Below are 18,551 nucleotides of genomic sequence, written 5' to 3' on the forward strand. Positions count from 1 at the left end.
GCGAATATCTCAAAATTAATTAATGAAATGTAATGTGAAAACCACCAGCTTTTGGTGCAAATAAGTACCTACCGAAAAATATTTTTTTAACTGTATGTAGTCTTCTATTTGCATCGAGACAGCATAAAAAATACTTGAGTCTAACAAAACTGCATGGTTCACTCTGTTCTTCTTCTTTTTAGCCCTTGTCAATCCTTCAGATGTATCCTTCAATTTTTGCCATTCTGTTTTATTTTGTGCACTTTGTATCCATTTTGATCAAGCTGTTCTTTTGATGTCGTCATACCAACGCATTTTTAGCTTCCCTACTGGGCGTGAATCTCGCCAAGGTCTCCTTCACCAGCCTGTTGTACCACAAGCCGTCTTTACGGGCCACATGTCCAGCCCACTCCCACTTCAGTTTCGCCATTCGTCTGGTTACACCAGTGACTTTACTATGTTCCCGAAGCCACTTGTTTGAGATTCCTACCATTCTTCTCTCTATCGCTATTTGGGTTAATTGTACACTGTGCAAGATTTGTTTTGTAAAGACCCAAGTTTCCGCTCCGTACGTAAGTTGTAGGATACACTGGTCAAATATGCGAGCCTTTTGTAATAGTGCTGTGAGGTTCATTTCAAAGGCGAATTTTAAATTGGAGTACGCTGCCCATGCTAGTCTTTGCCGTCGCGCTATCTCATTGTCTTGGTTTTCCTTACCCATGACAATCTCTTGTCCCAGATACACATGCTTACTGACTTTTTCAACTACAACTTGGCCTGTTTGACATCATGACAATATCGTCAGCGAATGTCAGGTTATTGAGGCACCTTCGACTTTTAGCCCCCTATGGTCCTATTTCAATTTTTACATATCCAGTCCTTATTCAATAAGGACGTCTTCAATAACACCATTGCGCCTTCTAAATAAGTTAACTCACGATACAAATAGATATTTGTTTGACAAACGAATTTTTATGAATTTAAAATAAACTTACATTTGAGATACCACTCTACATTCCAGTTACTAGATTTGATTCGTACCTGTGAACAAGAAAACAATATTTACTTAATATATCTACTCAAGTTGCTCCTTAGAAGGAACAAATCTTTTTAATTTGGTCTTTCGTGTGTTAAGATTGTATAAATCATTTCGACCGAATGATGTGTTGCTTGGTCACGTCATGAATTATTCCGTCCCGCTCATGTCGGGCCACTCGCTTAATTGAGAGAACAAGACGAGTTTGTCGATGTCGAATCTTAACACACCTTGTTTTTCACAATGCGACACATACTGACCGTATTACATACATGTACCATGATATAGGTAATATATACGGAAGTTGATAAATGATGTAAGAACCGTATATAGCTGCAATAAGAGCTATATTCTAATAAGTAATCATGTCACTTTAAGAGTTTTAATGTGCAAAATACACAAAAGGTAGTACAATAATGACAAATCAACATTAAAATTAATAACATGTATTTATTCATCTGCCGTGGAAACCACATTCGAATAGGTACAACCTGAAATATTTCGCGTAACTTCATAAATCAATAACATTAAAAGGAGACACTTAATTCAAGATTTATAAATATTGTATGATTTATTCGTATAAGTCCGAAATACCGATCGGACTAAGCACCGCCTACATGCTGGGTCACTGATAAATCATATTGCGACATCTCAAAAACGCTTACTTCAAAAACATGTTTGCCCGGCCAGTACAGCACGCACGAAAAGACACGGAAAACAAACCAAAAAAATAAATTACTTTTGTCTACCTCATTTCTTTCCCGTTGTTGGACGTCGAACAAGTCATAAATCACCGAAAGATAAGCATAAAAAGATTGTATGAGGTGGGTACACGGTAGAACTAAACTTTTCGTATTTTGTTATCTTGTGTCAAGCGGGCCTTAAAAAATCCAGCCTACGCGCTTCTACGAAGCTAAAGATAGCGTCCAGTTCCTACTATCTACTGACGTGTATATAGGGACTAATTAGTTTTTGTTTTAATAATTTAATTTAAATTCAAAAGATATATCAATATATAATTTATGCCATCGATCGTTTGGAGATCATTTGGAGAAGGCAGGATTTATGTCAAAAACCACCAAGAATTCTAACATTACAAGACGCATAGTTTTAAGATTAGTCATATGATTCTTTCAGATTATAAAAGGTTATCCTCGATTGATTCGGAAAATTAATGTAAAAATAACAGTGTCCCGAAAATTGCAGCTCTCAGGTTGCAACTGAGCACTGACTGGCCCGAAACAAAACTGAACAAAGCCCGAAAAAGTGTCAAAATTCCCGGTCATCGCTCAAAAAACTACGGTCACCTGCGCCCGAACAAATTGCCGCGCGTTACCACACGGCCCATTTATCAGCACTACATGGCGCCTACTGAGCAATTAGATTTGTTAGCTTGTACCCGAGGACTTTCATCACGCCCCCGCTCAACAACAGATGCTTGGACTAATAACCTCTCGAAGTTTCCCCTCGGCCCTCTCTCCCCGAATCCACCCCAGCCTCCCCAAGCAACCCAACTAAGATAGATTGCGCCACCATTCTTGCAATTTTCCTGTCGTATCTTGCCTCGTAAATTCCTGGTGATATATTGGTTCGGATCTCTCGCGATGCGCCCAGGAGCATACTCGAAATATGATAAGAGTTATTTATTATTGTTCTTATTGATTTTTTTCGGGGGTGCTGTTTGCTTCCTTGTATATAGGGTGGAAAATATAAACACGTATTTACTTAGGGAGATATCGTTAAAATTTTCTCAGACTCTTTACATGTTATTTGTACCAATAGTTAAGGTAGTCCTTTTGTAGATTTTCAAACAGTATTTACCTACAACGCCGGAAAATTGCCCTAAACAAGTGCAAAAATATTTAATATATTAAAAAATGTTTTCCATCCCGCCATTTAAAAACCCAGCAAACAACTGCGAGCGTGTAATTAATAAAATAAGTAATTAATCTACAGAGCGAATGCGGAAACAGCGAAACCAAATTACTTGGAAAACGCGCTGATGAAAAAGCCAAATTAAAAACACCCGAGGCCCTTCTTCGGCAGCTTGCGCCGCCATTTCCATACTCTAATGACAATAAATCGTCAATGCATTATGTTGGGAACATCATTAATAAAGCAAAAAAAAATACGATAAAGAATTTCAGATGTCTGTGCTTTTTTTTTCCTAACAGGTCCTAGCTTAGACACAGTCACCATGACGATAAAAATTGAACGGCATAATATATGGATAAAATTTCAGTTTCTTTATTCAAGGTGTGAGCAGTTAATAAAGTAAAGAGAAAAATAAAACAGTGAGCACAAGAAGTGAGGCTAACTTTATCAAATAGGTCATAAATAGAAACAAAATCAGTACATCCACTTTTTAGGGTTCTGTACCAACAAGGTAAAAAGGAACCCTTATAGTGCGACTCTGACCGTCTGTCTGTCACATTGCTATTTACTGTGGACGTTGCTGACTTTGCTACTATATAACACAAATTATAACGGTAGTCAGTATATCGTAGTCAGGACGTTAGCTGCGTAAGCTGTAGACGCGGGTTCGATTCCCGCCTCGGCCAACGGTGGACTTGGTCACTTTTTCTTTAGTGTATGATATCTATTTCAGTTTATAGTCAGTATATTGTTTACTGGACCAACTGAAAACTATTAAAAAGATGTAAAGTAAACCCACCTGCAGGGTTAGACTTTCTTGTTTACAACGTAAATACAATCAGATATCCGCAAAAACTGAAGAGCCACTCAGCGTATTTGTCAAACCATAAACAATCCAGAGGAAGCCGTTCGCTGTAGATGCCGGAAGCGAGCCGAGTGTCGCTACCGGAACTGTTATTGCCGGAACGACTACTACTTCCGGTGTAGACTTCTAGTCTAGCGGGTGTCTTTGTCGATGGAGGCATCAAAAGGCGCAGCCGTGCTCCAAATATGACAACATTCCAATCAAAAACAACGAACGTCGCTACTTAAAAGGCGGAAAGGTTGTTGGGTCAGACACATTTTAGAAAAAGGTCACTTCTATGGACAATACAATAAAAGTTAACGGCTCTGGTACATAGATATCCCGTTTTTCTTATTTGAGTGTCAAGTATTGAGAAAATGTATCTCGCCTGTAAGGGTGTAGCGTAATTAGCTTGAGATTCCCTTAACTTTTCCATGTCTACAGGAAAGACGCGAACAAGTTAAGCATAGGTAAATAGGTAGTTAAGTACAAGTGCCAGTTGCACCATCCGCACTTGACAGACTGATCAATGTCAGCCGGCGTGCCGCGGCGGTTTACTATGAAACTTCCTATACAATAAAATTTAGCGAACTCTTTAACGATGACAAACAGTTGGTGCAACCGACACTAAGTATTATAAAATGTGTATGACCCTGATATATAAAATACTAAGCGAAGTTACTTTTACACCTTTATCGTTTAGGTATTACTATAAATCTCGTATCTATCCTTAATTTTACATCTAACTGAGACAGAGAAATATAACGGTCATAAAATTTCTGGTTGTGTAGGAACAAGTGTCACAAGACATCACATCGGCCATTGCTAGTAAATGTAGTTAAACCGAAGTTAAAGCAGTCAATTAAAAATCGTCATGACTGCGACAACAGTACTATTAATATTATGTATATATTATATTTAAAGCAAATTGCAAGGAGTTTAAAATATTTCCATCGGATGTTTTTATTTTTGCCCATATTTAATTAGGCATTGGTACATTATTTCACGTCCCCTAAATACAACGGAAAATAGACATCAAGTTATCTTCACACCACAATAATAAGCGTCAAAGGACTTCTTCACCGAATTTCTGTGTAACTAAGTAGTTTACAACTTTACATATAAAATTAAGTAAGTATATTAGTAATATTATTAGAATTTAAAGTGTTAGTGACCTAGCTAAACTGACAACACCAAAGGATCCAGGTACAAATTATATGCCTATAACAAAAAGCTGGCAAGCACAATTATCTTCAAAGCTACCACCATCCATAAGATATTAATCCAGGAGAAACCTAGCCAAACTGACATCACAAGATCCGGCAACTGATTTCTTCCCATTAACAAACAGCACGCCGAATTATTTCCAAGCCATAGCAAGTATATATACACCTAACAACGCTAGCACCGAATTGCATGTTAAAATTATCTAAAGTTAGACTTCACCGGCTAAGAGAAACCTTGCCGCGCTGACGTCGCAGAGATCCCGCCACAGATTGGGATTCCCTTTCTATTGAGGAGCTAACACGCCACGCAAGCCTTGAAATACGCCGCATTCTTGTGAATAATGCCGGCAGACTTAGGTCTCAAGTGTTGTATGAAAATCATTATCCCTACTAATATTATACCTAAATGTGAAAGTAACTGTTTGCAAGTAAGGTTGTCTGTACGTTACCTCTTTACGCTTAAACCGATTATCAATCATCATGAGCGGGCAGAAGCTAGTTTAACTATAAAATACTGAAAAGCTTAGTTTGCCAGCTGTAGTAGAAAACTGTATTTTTTACCATTACTATTTCCTTCTTTATTTTAATTAGGGACACTCTTACGGTAAGAGTTTTACCTATCTTTAAAATAATTATGGTGTATTGTCATTTATTCTTGATCTAGCATCTGCATTTATGTTAAAATAATTGGCAGCAGTTTGGAGAAATAACAGCAGAGATATATGTACTCTATTGTTACTCTATGTATAGATACTTACTATACATATGAGTATCGTATGTACTGGTTGAAAATAAATTTATTTACTATCACTATTAAATATCGTTAATATTATACAATCACATAACGCAGGCTGTGCCCAGTTAATTTTAATTAAGCGCTTCCACTCCAAAAAGCCACAAATCAAAAGAATAAATTAAACATCCAGCCCCGTGTTAATTAATTCTGATACACAAATTTACTATTATTTATTACCTGCCACGGAGGCGAAGGCTGAAACTACAATAGATACAATTTGGTATCAAAAAGTTATCTGCGTATTGTCTTAACCCTCAACCCTTTCTGTACGGCTCATAAAGTTCACAAAACGTACAAAAATACGAACATAATGCCATTTGCATAATATTTCGAGCTTTGTTTTTTCATAGAGCGGTGGATCTCAAATGTCACCACAGACGGGGGGTGCGAAAACAGCCATTATGGGGCGCTGAGTGTATTAAAAATCGTTTCGCGTCCTTTAGATTCCTAAGGTTACGGAGCGTTAGTGCGTTCAACCCCAATATGCGAAGCCGGGTAGTCAGAAATAAAAGCATATAGATCACTTCAATTGTTTTTCTCAGAGAGTTTCAGAGCTTTTTAGTAAAAGGGTGAAATGAAATATATTGTTACCAAACTTATATCCTTTACATTTCAGTAGGAGCATAAACAATAAATATGTTGGTACCAGAGATGTGCCCTCAGGGACCGTCAATATTCAATAGGTAACGTAACCTATTACTTTTATTAAATTAAATAAGAAGAACTAATCATTTTTACGACAACACGAAGTGATGCGATATAAGTAAATACCTACGATGTCATAAGTGCCAACTGTCTTTTGATTTAGCCACACTCGCGATCGGATTGGCCAACATGTCGCTTCGCATTAGTTAAGGGGTTTAAGGTGCATCCACCCACATACAACGCAGTTAACATTTTGGAACAACTGTAGAGTAACACTGTGCAACAGTTAGTAACTAGGTAAGTTACCTAATGTTACCGTGTTGCACATTGCACAGTGTTGCTCCACAAAAATTAACTGCAGTGTGTAGGTATAAGGTGTATACGTACAGGATAGGACAATGCCGAGAGAAATACGGTCCTAATCTAACCATTTGAAAACGGTATTACATTATGCAATTAGCAATCCGAGTAACGGGGCCATCAATCACGCTATTTCAGCACGTTGTGTAACTTTTGATGATTTATCACGAGATCAGAGATCCGTCAACGAGCTTGATACGTGGGTTCCTCAATTCGCTTCGACACGAGATGACGGCATCTCGCTCTATTTACCCAGATGCAGTTCGTCAGCCTGGCGATTGATATCTTAATCGACTTAAGGAGATCTCTGCGAAAGTGTAAATTTAATGGACTGGAACTGTGATGAACACAGACTACCTCAATTACCTACTGGGCGGAGCGCATAAGACATTCGAGATCACAGGAGGAAAAAAATAATAAGACGGGTACCTAGGCTGTTATAGTATAACGTAATGTAGAATTCAGCTTAGTTGTGCTGCTCGAATCGTAGAATTTTACAAGTATACTTGCACCTGTGTGGTGACCTTGAATCCTTTGTAAACGCTTCATAATGCGGTGTCTGTGTAGTCTGTGGTGATGAAAGATAATCTGATGAAGTGCAAGAGTCATCTTAAACAGATTTAGACTCCTGTTGTTTAATATACAGGGTCGATAAAAAATAAGTGCGTTCCCGTTGGGTTTGCCAGGGCAAGTGTTTTGGGATTATACTGAGCAACTTTTAGTATGTGACCAACCACGAAATCGCGAAAAAAAATTAACCCTCCCATAGAAAATGGACCAGCCAAAATGTACAAAACAGCCAATTTTTTTTTCGCGATTTCTGTGTTGGTCCCATAGTAAAAGTTGAGCAGTATAATCCCAAAACCTCCCTGGCAACGGGAATGCCTTTATTTTTTAGCCAGCGTGTATATTATGCCTGCCATTGCTTTTCTTAGCCATTTACCCTTGTCACGGTGTAGTTGTATTGGGTTGTCTTCTTCTATATCTAGAAGTTTTTGCGAATTCACTCTGTAAAGTAACATTCTAGTATGATACAGTTTTGTATATCATTACGCTGATTGTTTAAAAAAAAAGACTTAGAATGTAGTTACGAAATAGTTCACCACGAAACGTTCATTATAAACCTTGTAGTCCATCATTTAACGTGATACCTTCTATCCCAAGCATCCAATACAATCCGTCCCAGAATAGGCCATCTATCTATTGGATTACATGAACGACAGTTAATCTGCCTTCAATCCCTCCCAGACAATCTTTGCTGATAAATTAGTCTATCTGTCTGTCAACCAAGTCACTAGACCTTTTCACAATAATAACTTATGTACTATTGTAAAACGTATGTATCTCATGTCACAGCCATTCTGAACCTGGCCAGTTTTAAGTGGTCCTGTGTTCGAAACGGTTGCCTGTTCGTAAAATGTAGACCATTGACAAGTAGCCAGTTGCAGTATTTGTAAAAATAGGGTTTTCATTTTAGAAAACGACTGCTGCGCTATGAAAATGGATAGTTTACGAGTATATGCACCATTATAATTTGATCTGTTTTCGCGGTGCATTCCGATTATAAATCCTACTGCAGCGCATGGACTGCAATATTTTTGCATCTGTCAACGCGGTTGGGGTGGATTCTAAAATCAAAATTATCATGCAATTTTAGTTAAACCAAAACGCATTTAGTTGACAGAATGAGTTATTTGTTCTGCGCAAACACGTTTAGCGCGTTTTACTAAATGACAAATGTGTGATGCCGAGTAATGCAGGAATTTGATCGCTAGAACATTTAATTTGAAAGCCATTTTAATGCACATTTTTTAGATATTTTTATTTGAGTACATTTTTTCTTTAGAGTTCGAAATAAAGCTTTAATTTCGTCTTGCTATCTCAGTAATACTTTATCTACATGATTCAGTTCTATGAAATCCACAATGAGTGTCTATTCAAAAAAATACCCATGATTTTTTTTCATCGCAATCTACTAAAATCTTTAAGTTACTGTATTATTAACAAACAAGAATGCCTGCTTCCTGTTTTGTCTAGACTACAATTACTACAAACAAGGATAACTCATGAACCGGGAACAAAAAAAATATATTTTAAGTTGTGTTGGTTTCCACAACAACCAAATGATATTGTCATATAGCTGTGGAATGTTAAGTGGAAGATCATGCCGTGGATTTATTTATTACTCTAAACATTTGAAATACAATCTATTTTAACACATTCTGTTGATGGTAATTCATTAGAACCTTATCCACCTAAAACTCAAATATTTACTAAACACTTGGTATAATTTGTAAACGTTATTTAATAACAACTAACCACATTAGCAAGTTGTTTTTAAAATTATGCAATAATCTTCAATACATACACATCTCTTACCACATAAATTACAAAAATAGTAAGACAAAACATCAATGAACTGGACTTACAACAAAGCAAAGAAATTTGAGACCACACAAGCATATAATAAATACATAGACCAAACCTAATCAGATATGTATTGTATCCCCGATACATCATTTGCATATCCCAACCACATGTGGTCATAGGCTGGGGGTCATATGGACCCCGTATTTAATTTTCATAAAACGATTCGCCTTAATCCGTCTGAACACCTAACCCTTTATTTCGGAATTGGTGCCGGGTGTGTGAGAATTTAATAATTTATTATTTGGGACAATTTATGGCTTTTGTCTGCGTAAAGTAAATGAATTTCAATTCGGACTGTTGGGAGTAATGTAAGTTTTCATACTAGCTTCATTTAAAATTTTAGGTCGGATGTAATATACTATTGGTCTGCTTTTGCTATATACCCCTACTAATATTATAAATGCGCTAGTAATTCTGTCTGTCTGTTTTGCTATCTACTACCCCTTCGCTTAAATCGCTGAACCGATTTAGATGAAATTTTGTATGGAGATAGCTTGAATCCCGCTAAAGGACATTAGATAGTTTTTACTCCTGAAATCATCCCTTAACCCTTAAATGCATGATTTTTTGTATAACTATTTAATAAATTGAAATAGATGTGTCATGCTGTATAAAAGTAATAAATGTGATTTTGGATAGCTGCATATTGAGCCACGGACCATCAAATATACGATGCATATATACATCATTATGCATTTAAGGGTTAAGGGGTGAAAAGGGGGGAGTAACTCTATGGAAGTGCAATAAGGAAGTATTTATTCTACGCAGATAACGTTGCAGGCCGAAGCTACTTCAAAATGAATAAAATACCATCTGCTAGTGTGCTGCCCCATAGTTTCGGAGAAAAATTTCTGTGACAGATGGAGACACACGAGTGATCATATAAGGGTTCATTTTTCCTTTTGAGGTACGGAACCCTAAAAGTATTTGTGCCAAGTACGTTTCGGGCTGATTTATAACAAGCATTAAGTTTTCGAAAAATATTTATAAGAATGAAAAAATAAATCATAAAGGCTTAGCAAATATAGTCGAAAAAATAGTCCTCTGTCCGCACCTTACGCACTACGGTGCGCAGCTTTATCGCTGCTCCCACCGCCGAGTACTAACAACTACATCGTCAGGCTACGTTCGTCGTCAAGGCTATATACGTTCGAAATTTTTCGGTACCAAAATAATACCGGTTGAACACCGGTATAATAAAGGTTTGGGTACACTACATACAGATTTAGACATATTCTGCAATTTATTACAATTTTATTTAGTATCTTGTAGTTCTAGTACTTCCAAATTCAAAAACTAGGTAGTAAAATGTCTCCTTCTTCAGTTGTAGTTTCTCGTTTCTCATTTATATTTTACAGTAAATATACTTTTACGGATACGATTGTCTGTTAAAATGTTCAGAAAATCATAAAACTAAAGTTTTGTCGTTCGGTTCGTACATTCAAACATACATTACAATTATCACCAAGGAATTAACAACGAATAGAAACCAAGCCCGCGGCGTTATTATAAATGCAACCCTACAATGATAGCTGCATTAGCATTTGTTCACAATGCCTGCCATGCCGCAACAATACAATGAACTATGCAGAATAGCTGCCTAATACATTATTATGTGCTATATGCACCCAAATATATTTGTCTCCTGAAATGGGAACAGCGTACTAAAATCTAAAGGAAGGCATAATTATAAAGCCTGACCAGGAATATATGATCACGCGCCATGTTGCGGAATTGCACTGGAACTAATTTTATCATACTATACTGAACTGTCACCCTATACATGAGAATAACAGCGCCCTCTTGACAATATTACTGGTCAGGCTTTACCTACTTCATTTCATTGAGACTGAAAATTTAGTAGGTAAAACGATAAGCTATTATATGAAACTGAAATAGTGTGCCTACTGCCTATATTACCTCTCGCGTCGAATGATGGTCCTGGGCTTGCCTTATTTAAAAAAAATTGTTGTAGAAATATTTTTTCCGTATTTTTATTAATTAAACGTTACATTTATAAATAGATGAATGTGCTAAACTGCCAAAAAAGTTTTACAAACATTTTACGCGACAGCTACCTGATCTAGGTACTTCATATAAAAATGAACTGTCGTATGGACCATAATACGTAATGATTTATGTTATAGTTAAAGATTTAATTAGTAGATACGCTTTTTAAAACGTTTAATGTGAGTTTCTAATTGACGATTGCTTTTATTTTTGATTTGAATGTATTTTCAATAATTTACAGATTAACTTCACTTTGTGTAATCTTTTCCTATTGGCATTATTAACTTTTATATTTTGTTCAGTTTTACCTCTCGCCTTTAAATTTTCACCAGCTGTCATAAAAATATTCTAAACGGAGGTCTTGTGGCCAATTCGAACGCAATTTTGACATCAAAAAAAGATATCATAGGTATCAGCCGCGCAAGCATGTCGCTCATACTTGTCCGTATGGGAGCGAGTAAGATGCACGGGCCAATGCAATGATAACAAAATTTTATCATTTTGATGTCAAAATATATGTTTGAATTGGCCTCCCTGTGCCCTATGTAAGCAATATTTATTCCCCTGTCCCCACATTCGGCGCAGGCGGTTATCAAGAGCTGTGCGCCCGCGCAGGATTTATTAACCGCGATACGCGCTCCGGACATCTCAGACTCTAATTAATATTAATTATAATCGCGCCTTCAATTCGTGTAATTCGCGAGATAACTTTGGACGTGTCACGTGTCGTCACACGTCGATTTTGCTTAGCGATAAATCGATTGCGAGTAATTGATGATAAAAATAAAGTGTTGCATTACATTTTCATGCTTATCGCGTTTTTGGATGTCAAGGGCTGGTTGTAGCATAAAAATATTCAACGACATATTTAAAGTTAAATGTGGTGTTGTCATTAGCCATGCCAATATATATTTAGGTACCTACCTAAAGGGCAAACGACCCAAATGAGTAACGAAATTGAAACAAATAATAGTACCTAATGAAAGCACGAAAAAATAAAAAAATATAATAGCAAAGTAACTCCTAGCATAAATATACCGTTTTATTTGTAGAAGTTCTGCTAACATTATAATTTAAACATATCTCTAGTCAATCTAGCCGTAAACTAAGCAAAGCGTGTATGTACTATGTTTACTAGGTGACTATATTTATTACTTATAAATACATACTTAGAACATACGACACCACAACTCAGAAACAAATACATTATCATCCCAGATATTTTACAAATCAACTATTTATTTATTCAAACCCGCTGAAGTAATCAAGAGAACAGCACGGAATTAATCAAAGTTAGAAACAAGCCCGTGTAGCGGCGGCGCGGCGCGGCGTACACGTAGGTACATGGTGCTCGCGCTGATCAACTAGGACTGGAGCAGGGAATATGTACCTAGTTTATAGTATTTTCATATAGATATAGGGCAAACACGCTCTAACCCTGTAAGTCTTGGATATAATTACTTCTCGCGGAGGCTACAGATTGACAGAATCCCAGTTCGACTAGCAATATGATGACGGAAACGATTTTTTATCAAGCAAATACTTGTGCAAGCGATACTACATATGTACTCGTATATTATTAATTTAAGGGGAAAATCGAAAAATAAACTTAATTCGGGCAAGAACTATCGACTTTTAGATCACGGGTTCAATCGCTCTTAACCAACCGAGCTACCAAAGCTTACCCGAGAATTCGCACGCAGAAGGAACTAAACAATTTTTCAACCTTGCTAAGAAAGATATGTTTTTATTTTTATTGAAGTGATGGCATTTTGACTTCAGTTGGCAGTACCGCAGTACCGGCAATACCCAACTAGCAAATTATGTCGTAAGAAAGGCACCATTACGTTTCTCTTTCAGCTATTTGGTCGAGAGATAGCTGTGTAAATGGTCGAAAGAAGGATCCGACGACGTTCTCTCGACGCGATTTTGGCGCACTTCTTTCAGCTTTTTAGTTGAAAGAATATCGTAAGAGTGTCATTGAATAGCCAAATAGTTGAAAGATAGTCATCAGAATCGCTTTCATTCGACTTATTTATCGTAAAATAGCTACCGCGTGACGGCCGGGTTGTCAAATTTAATTGGAGTGACAGAAAATAAAAGTAAAATAACACAACATACCTTTGTTAAATTTTACGCCAGCCATAATGATATTAGGTAACTTTGACGACACTAAGTCGTAGGTCTTACTTTCACGTGCGGAATTAAAGTTTTCGTCTACATTTATTAAATGTTAGTTAAAATTTTCATGGGCCGCAAGATTATTCAATGGAATATTAGTCAGAAATAATATTAATTTAAAAGTTAATATGAATTCGCCATTTTGTCATCTCACTTGTCATCCTAAAAGCCTTCTTTCAGCTTTTTAGTCGAAAGATAGAATTGAGAATACCTTTTTTCAACGTAAGTAGCGACATTTTGTGTTAGTAGGGTGTAGGGGTCTTTAGGGTGAATGTTAAAAGTAAAACCATTATTATCCAGCCCGTACTGGGCGGGGACCGTCTGATTTCAAACTCAGATTTCTCGGTTCGAGCGGAGTCACTTTCTGAGTATGTCACTTTCTGAGTACGTCACTTTCGAAGTACGTCACTCTGAGTATGTCACTTTCTGAGTAGGTCACTTTTGGAGTTCGTCACTTTCTAAATATGTCACTTTCTGAAAACGTCACTTTCGGAGTACGTCACTTTCTGAGTAGGTCACTTTCGGAGTACGTCACTTTCGGAGTACGTCACTTTCGGAGTACGTCACTTTCTGAGTATATCACTTTCTGAGTAGATCACTTTCTGAGTAGGTCACTTTTGGAGTTCGTCACTTTCTGAGTAGGTCACTATTGGAGTTGGTCACTTTCTGAGTAGGTCACTTTCGGAGTACGTCACTTTCTGAGTATGTCACTTTCTCAGAAGTCAGTCACTGTCAGAAAGTAACATACTCGGAAAGTGACGTACTCCGAAAGTGACGTACTTCGAAAGTGACGTACTCAGAAAGTGGCATACTCAGAAAGTGACGTACTCCGAAAGCGACGTACTCCGTCCGAACCGATTTCTCACTGCCATTATCACTATTTTCAATATTAGGATCCGAGTCTTGATTAATGGGGATATTTCCGGTACAAGAACTAGTAGACGCTTCAGAAATCATGTTCAGAAATATCGAGAATATTTTCTACTGAACCCTCGTTCAATTTTTTTGATGGCACTTCACCCGCGGCTGCACCCAATGTCGCTGTTGTATGATCTATCATACGAGTGTACAATTTATAAACTTTAGGTCGGAAACCACCACTTCTTTTAATTTCTTTCCACCTGTTGTAATCCATTTTAAATTGAACTAAAGCCAACGCGGTTTTTATTGTTATCATTAACAAAATGGCGATTAAATGTTGTAAAAGATTTCAAATAGCTTTCATTCGACTATTCAGCTGAATGATAGCCGTCAAAACAACCTTTTATCAACCTCAATATTCAAGTCGAAAGAAAGTCTTGCAGAGAGCCATTATACGACTATTTGGTTAAATTAACCGCTTTTACTCAACAATTCAGCTGAATGATAGCCATCAAAACAGCCTTTTCTCGACCTCAATATTCAAGTCGAAAGAAAGTCTTGCAGACAGCCATTATACGACTATTTGGTTGAATGAACCGCCTTTACTCAACAATTCTGCTGTCAGAACTGAATGTCGAAAGATGGCGCTATTAAAGCTGTTTTGATGACAAATTAGCAATTTGGTTACTTTTATACAACCTTCTTACGACATATCAGTCGTAAGAAAGCGATCGAGAGATACCTTTGTACAATTATCGAGTAAAAGCGATATGAGTTGGTCGAGAGCACGTTTACTCGACAAGTTTATGCGACAAAAAAGCGTTCAATGCTAAACAGTCGAGAGATTTGCTTTTATATGGCTATTTGATAACGAGAGATCTTTCATACGACTGTTTTTCGACTTAATAGTCGAAAGAGTGAAGCTTATTCGACATAATTTGCTAGTTGGGTAGGACTGAAATCTATTTTTCCTACAAAAAAAACTCAGATCACAGCCGAGGGGTTACAATAATATTTCACAGCCGTAGGTACTTGCCACTTTTTCCACCAAGGCCAATTCTCGTCACCCGTGTCAATGACTCATTAGGGAACGCAGTGCATTAAAACTTTCTCAAGTTCGGAGCCGCGAGGCCCTACACGTAGGTACACGGACTACATGGTATTCGCATTAAACAGAAAAATTTTAACAATTTCACCTTAATTGGACCAAATGACCCTAATTAAGGGCTCAGTCTTAGAAACCGCATATATAATATACGGTCATACCGTTGACTTAATTGAAAAGTCTGAAAAATAAAACTATGAAAACGGATTATATCGCGTATATTGAATTTATAATACATCCCGACGTTTCGAACTCTTTGTTTCAGAGAGCCCAGAGGATATGTGATGACCAGCATCTGGCCGCGGAGCTCCAGCATGCCAGGCGCGCGCTCCAGGCAAACGAGCTCAGGATACCGCGGGTCAACCAGAGGTCCCACATTAAGATCCCCACAGTCGAGCGCAGGCCTGCCATTCTGCCTTTTGTCAGGGGGGTCACGGACAGGATCAGCCACATCTTGAAGCGTGCTTCTATAAAAACATATTTCAAGCCAATGAAGAAGATGTCACAATTCCTGAGGCCTGTAAAATGCAATACCCCTCTACAGACTGCAGGAGTGTACAGGCTGGACTGTGAGTGTGGCCTATCATATGTCGGGCAGACGAAACGGAGCATTTCCACTCGGGTGAAGGAACACATAGCTGATGTCAGGCACCGTCGACCTAGGTCTGCTGTCTGTGAGCATGTCATGGATAAAGCCAATCACTCAATCAAGTTTGATAAGCCTCTGGTTCTTGCCAAGGAGAAGCGTTACATACCCAGAATGCTGCGCGAGGCCATTGAGATTAAGAAATATCCAAACTTTAATAGGGAAGATGGCTTTTCTCTACCACCAGCTTGGGATCCTGTAGTCCACCTGATAAAGGAGCAAGCGAGACATAGACTGTGAGACCGTAGTGTTGGATGATGCTGGACATTCTGATGTTTTGAAAAGATGTGTCCCGCCGAGTTTGTTGCCGGTCCCATATTGGGATACCCTCCTACAATTTAGGAGGGAATTAAATCTTCTCGGGTCCGTGGTGTAGGGTTGGAGCCGGCATAGTTTATTTTTATCGCGTATATATATATATCTTTACTTGAAAAATAATTATAGTGTATAACTAGCCTTATGAACCGATTTTGCATGTACAACCAGCCTTAAAGTTTGTAGTCTATGATTGTTCATTATTTTAGTATGTGGGTATTTTTGCATTTTGTAATTTTTCCTCAGTCACCCGTTGACCACGAACGCTGTAAAGAGTTCGAAACGTCGGGATGTATTATAAATTCAATATACGCGATATAATCCGTTTTCATAGTTTTATTTCATGAGTAACTATCGCGGTAACCGAAGACAATATTAAGTCTGAAAAATTTAAACTTTTATAATATTGTCTTCGGTTACCGCGATAGTTACTCATGAAATAAAACTATGAAAACGGATTATATCGCGAATATTGAATTTATAATACATCCCGACATTCCCGACGTTTCGAACCCTTTACAGCGTTCGTGGTCAACGGGAGACAGTCACCCCACCCGGGCAGTTCAGTCACTCCCGATCCCGATCTCGTGAAAATAAAATCTACATCCATATTCATAGATATGTGATTGTTGTGATTCGCCGAAATGTATGAACAGCAGTCTTTTTGCGTTTTCTGAGTTGGCCCCATAGTACCTAAAAAACATCAGTATGACCTATGTTCACTATATTCACCCCTAGGACTATGGTCAGACATAACAAAACCAAGTGATTTTGTTTATAAAAATATTTATTTTAAAGGTTAATTAAAGTAACTATAAGTTACTTACCTACTTCCGAACCAAACAGTGAATTGCAAACAGCATAATTATTAAATTATAAGTCTTAACACCTCATACACACATTGTTATGTGCAATCATAAATAACGCCGTAATTCCCGCAGTAAGTTAAAACAGTGCCATAACACATGGTGCAGACACATAGTTGTAGAAAGCAATAAGTTATCCCTTCATCCCAACTATTCCCTTGACTCGAACCTCGCGCCATGTATCTAACAATTGCGAATTTACGTGTAATGGAAGTGGCAAGTGATGTCTCAAACTAAGCGAAAACGAGAAGAGGTGTCAAGTCTCAAGGTACCATAAAACCACCAAACTTTAGTCCAAAGCTAGCTCCCATGGTACAAAACTTACTCGAATATCTTCGCTCAGGTGTGAATATTATTTGATTGTCACATTTTTGAAGCAACATACCTATTTTCATAAAAGGAAAAAAAAACTCAGGTAACACCAAAAAGAATTTCATTTTTGGTACAAGCTTCTATCGCTGACTGTACTTTTCTTTCCACAGGCAACTAAATACTCATCGAGACAATTCTAAAAACTCCAAATACATTTAGGTTGCGTTGTTTTATCACAGAGTTCCTATGGCTACCTCGTGTCTCTATCATCAGATGAGCTCGATGGTACCATAATATTACATTGTCACCCGACTTGCATTTGTATGCAAATTTTCAGCTGCATTGGAAGTTGGGAAGTGGGTAAAATTGAACTTGCAAGATTTGACCCTAACAAACATGCATTGCAAGTTAATAAAAAGCTTGTAATAAAAGCCACATCTAGAATCAATAGCTCTATAAACCTTCCAAATACGAAAGTTGCGCGCTAGCACCGCGCGCAACACAATATATCACGTTTTGATTCAGCCGTGCCATAAACAATACAATATATCAATATAAGGCAGACGGTGGCGAAATTTGAGCGTAGTCAGTGCGTAATATTTATGTGCCGTGTGTTTGTGGGCTTTATAAACTTGTTCTATTTTTGATTTTGTTGTGTTTACTGAATGGAGCAATAACTTTAAGTAATTGGAGGCATTAGTGTATTATTATACTAGTGGCTCTGTGAGCTGTAGACCTCGCGAGCATAGCTTAAGATGGATGTGTCACGTTCACCTTACGTTTCACGTCAAAAAAAAGTTTGTCAAATATGAACTTTCGCACCTTGTACCTATGTTTTTTCCAAAATCTGTAAAATTATTTTCATTAATGGGGTTGGCAACTTTCAAAGGTTTGCAGAGATGGCGCCATCATAGCTTGCCCCTTTTTCTATGAGATTTGGCTTAAAAGGCTGCCAGCCAGGGCATAAAAATTTGACGCAATTCTAGGGATTGACAGGGCAAGCTATGCTGGCGCCATTTGCTAAACACTTCGACCGGCCAACCCCATTTGAAATTGAGGGAAGG

At 37.7% G+C, this 18,551-nt stretch overlaps 1 protein-coding gene across 1 annotated transcript in view; it reads right to left on the reverse strand.

Moving 5' to 3' along the window:
* The window catches only part of LOC134751195 (homeotic protein antennapedia-like), a 240,536-nt gene that overhangs the window by 187,998 nt on the left and 33,987 nt on the right, over positions 1-18,551 (reverse strand). The gene's annotated exons all lie outside the window — the stretch shown is intronic.

This window comes from Cydia strobilella, chromosome 2 (assembly GCF_947568885.1).
Source record: "Cydia strobilella chromosome 2, ilCydStro3.1, whole genome shotgun sequence".
In the NCBI taxonomy this organism is placed as follows: domain Eukaryota; kingdom Metazoa; phylum Arthropoda; class Insecta; order Lepidoptera; family Tortricidae; genus Cydia; species Cydia strobilella.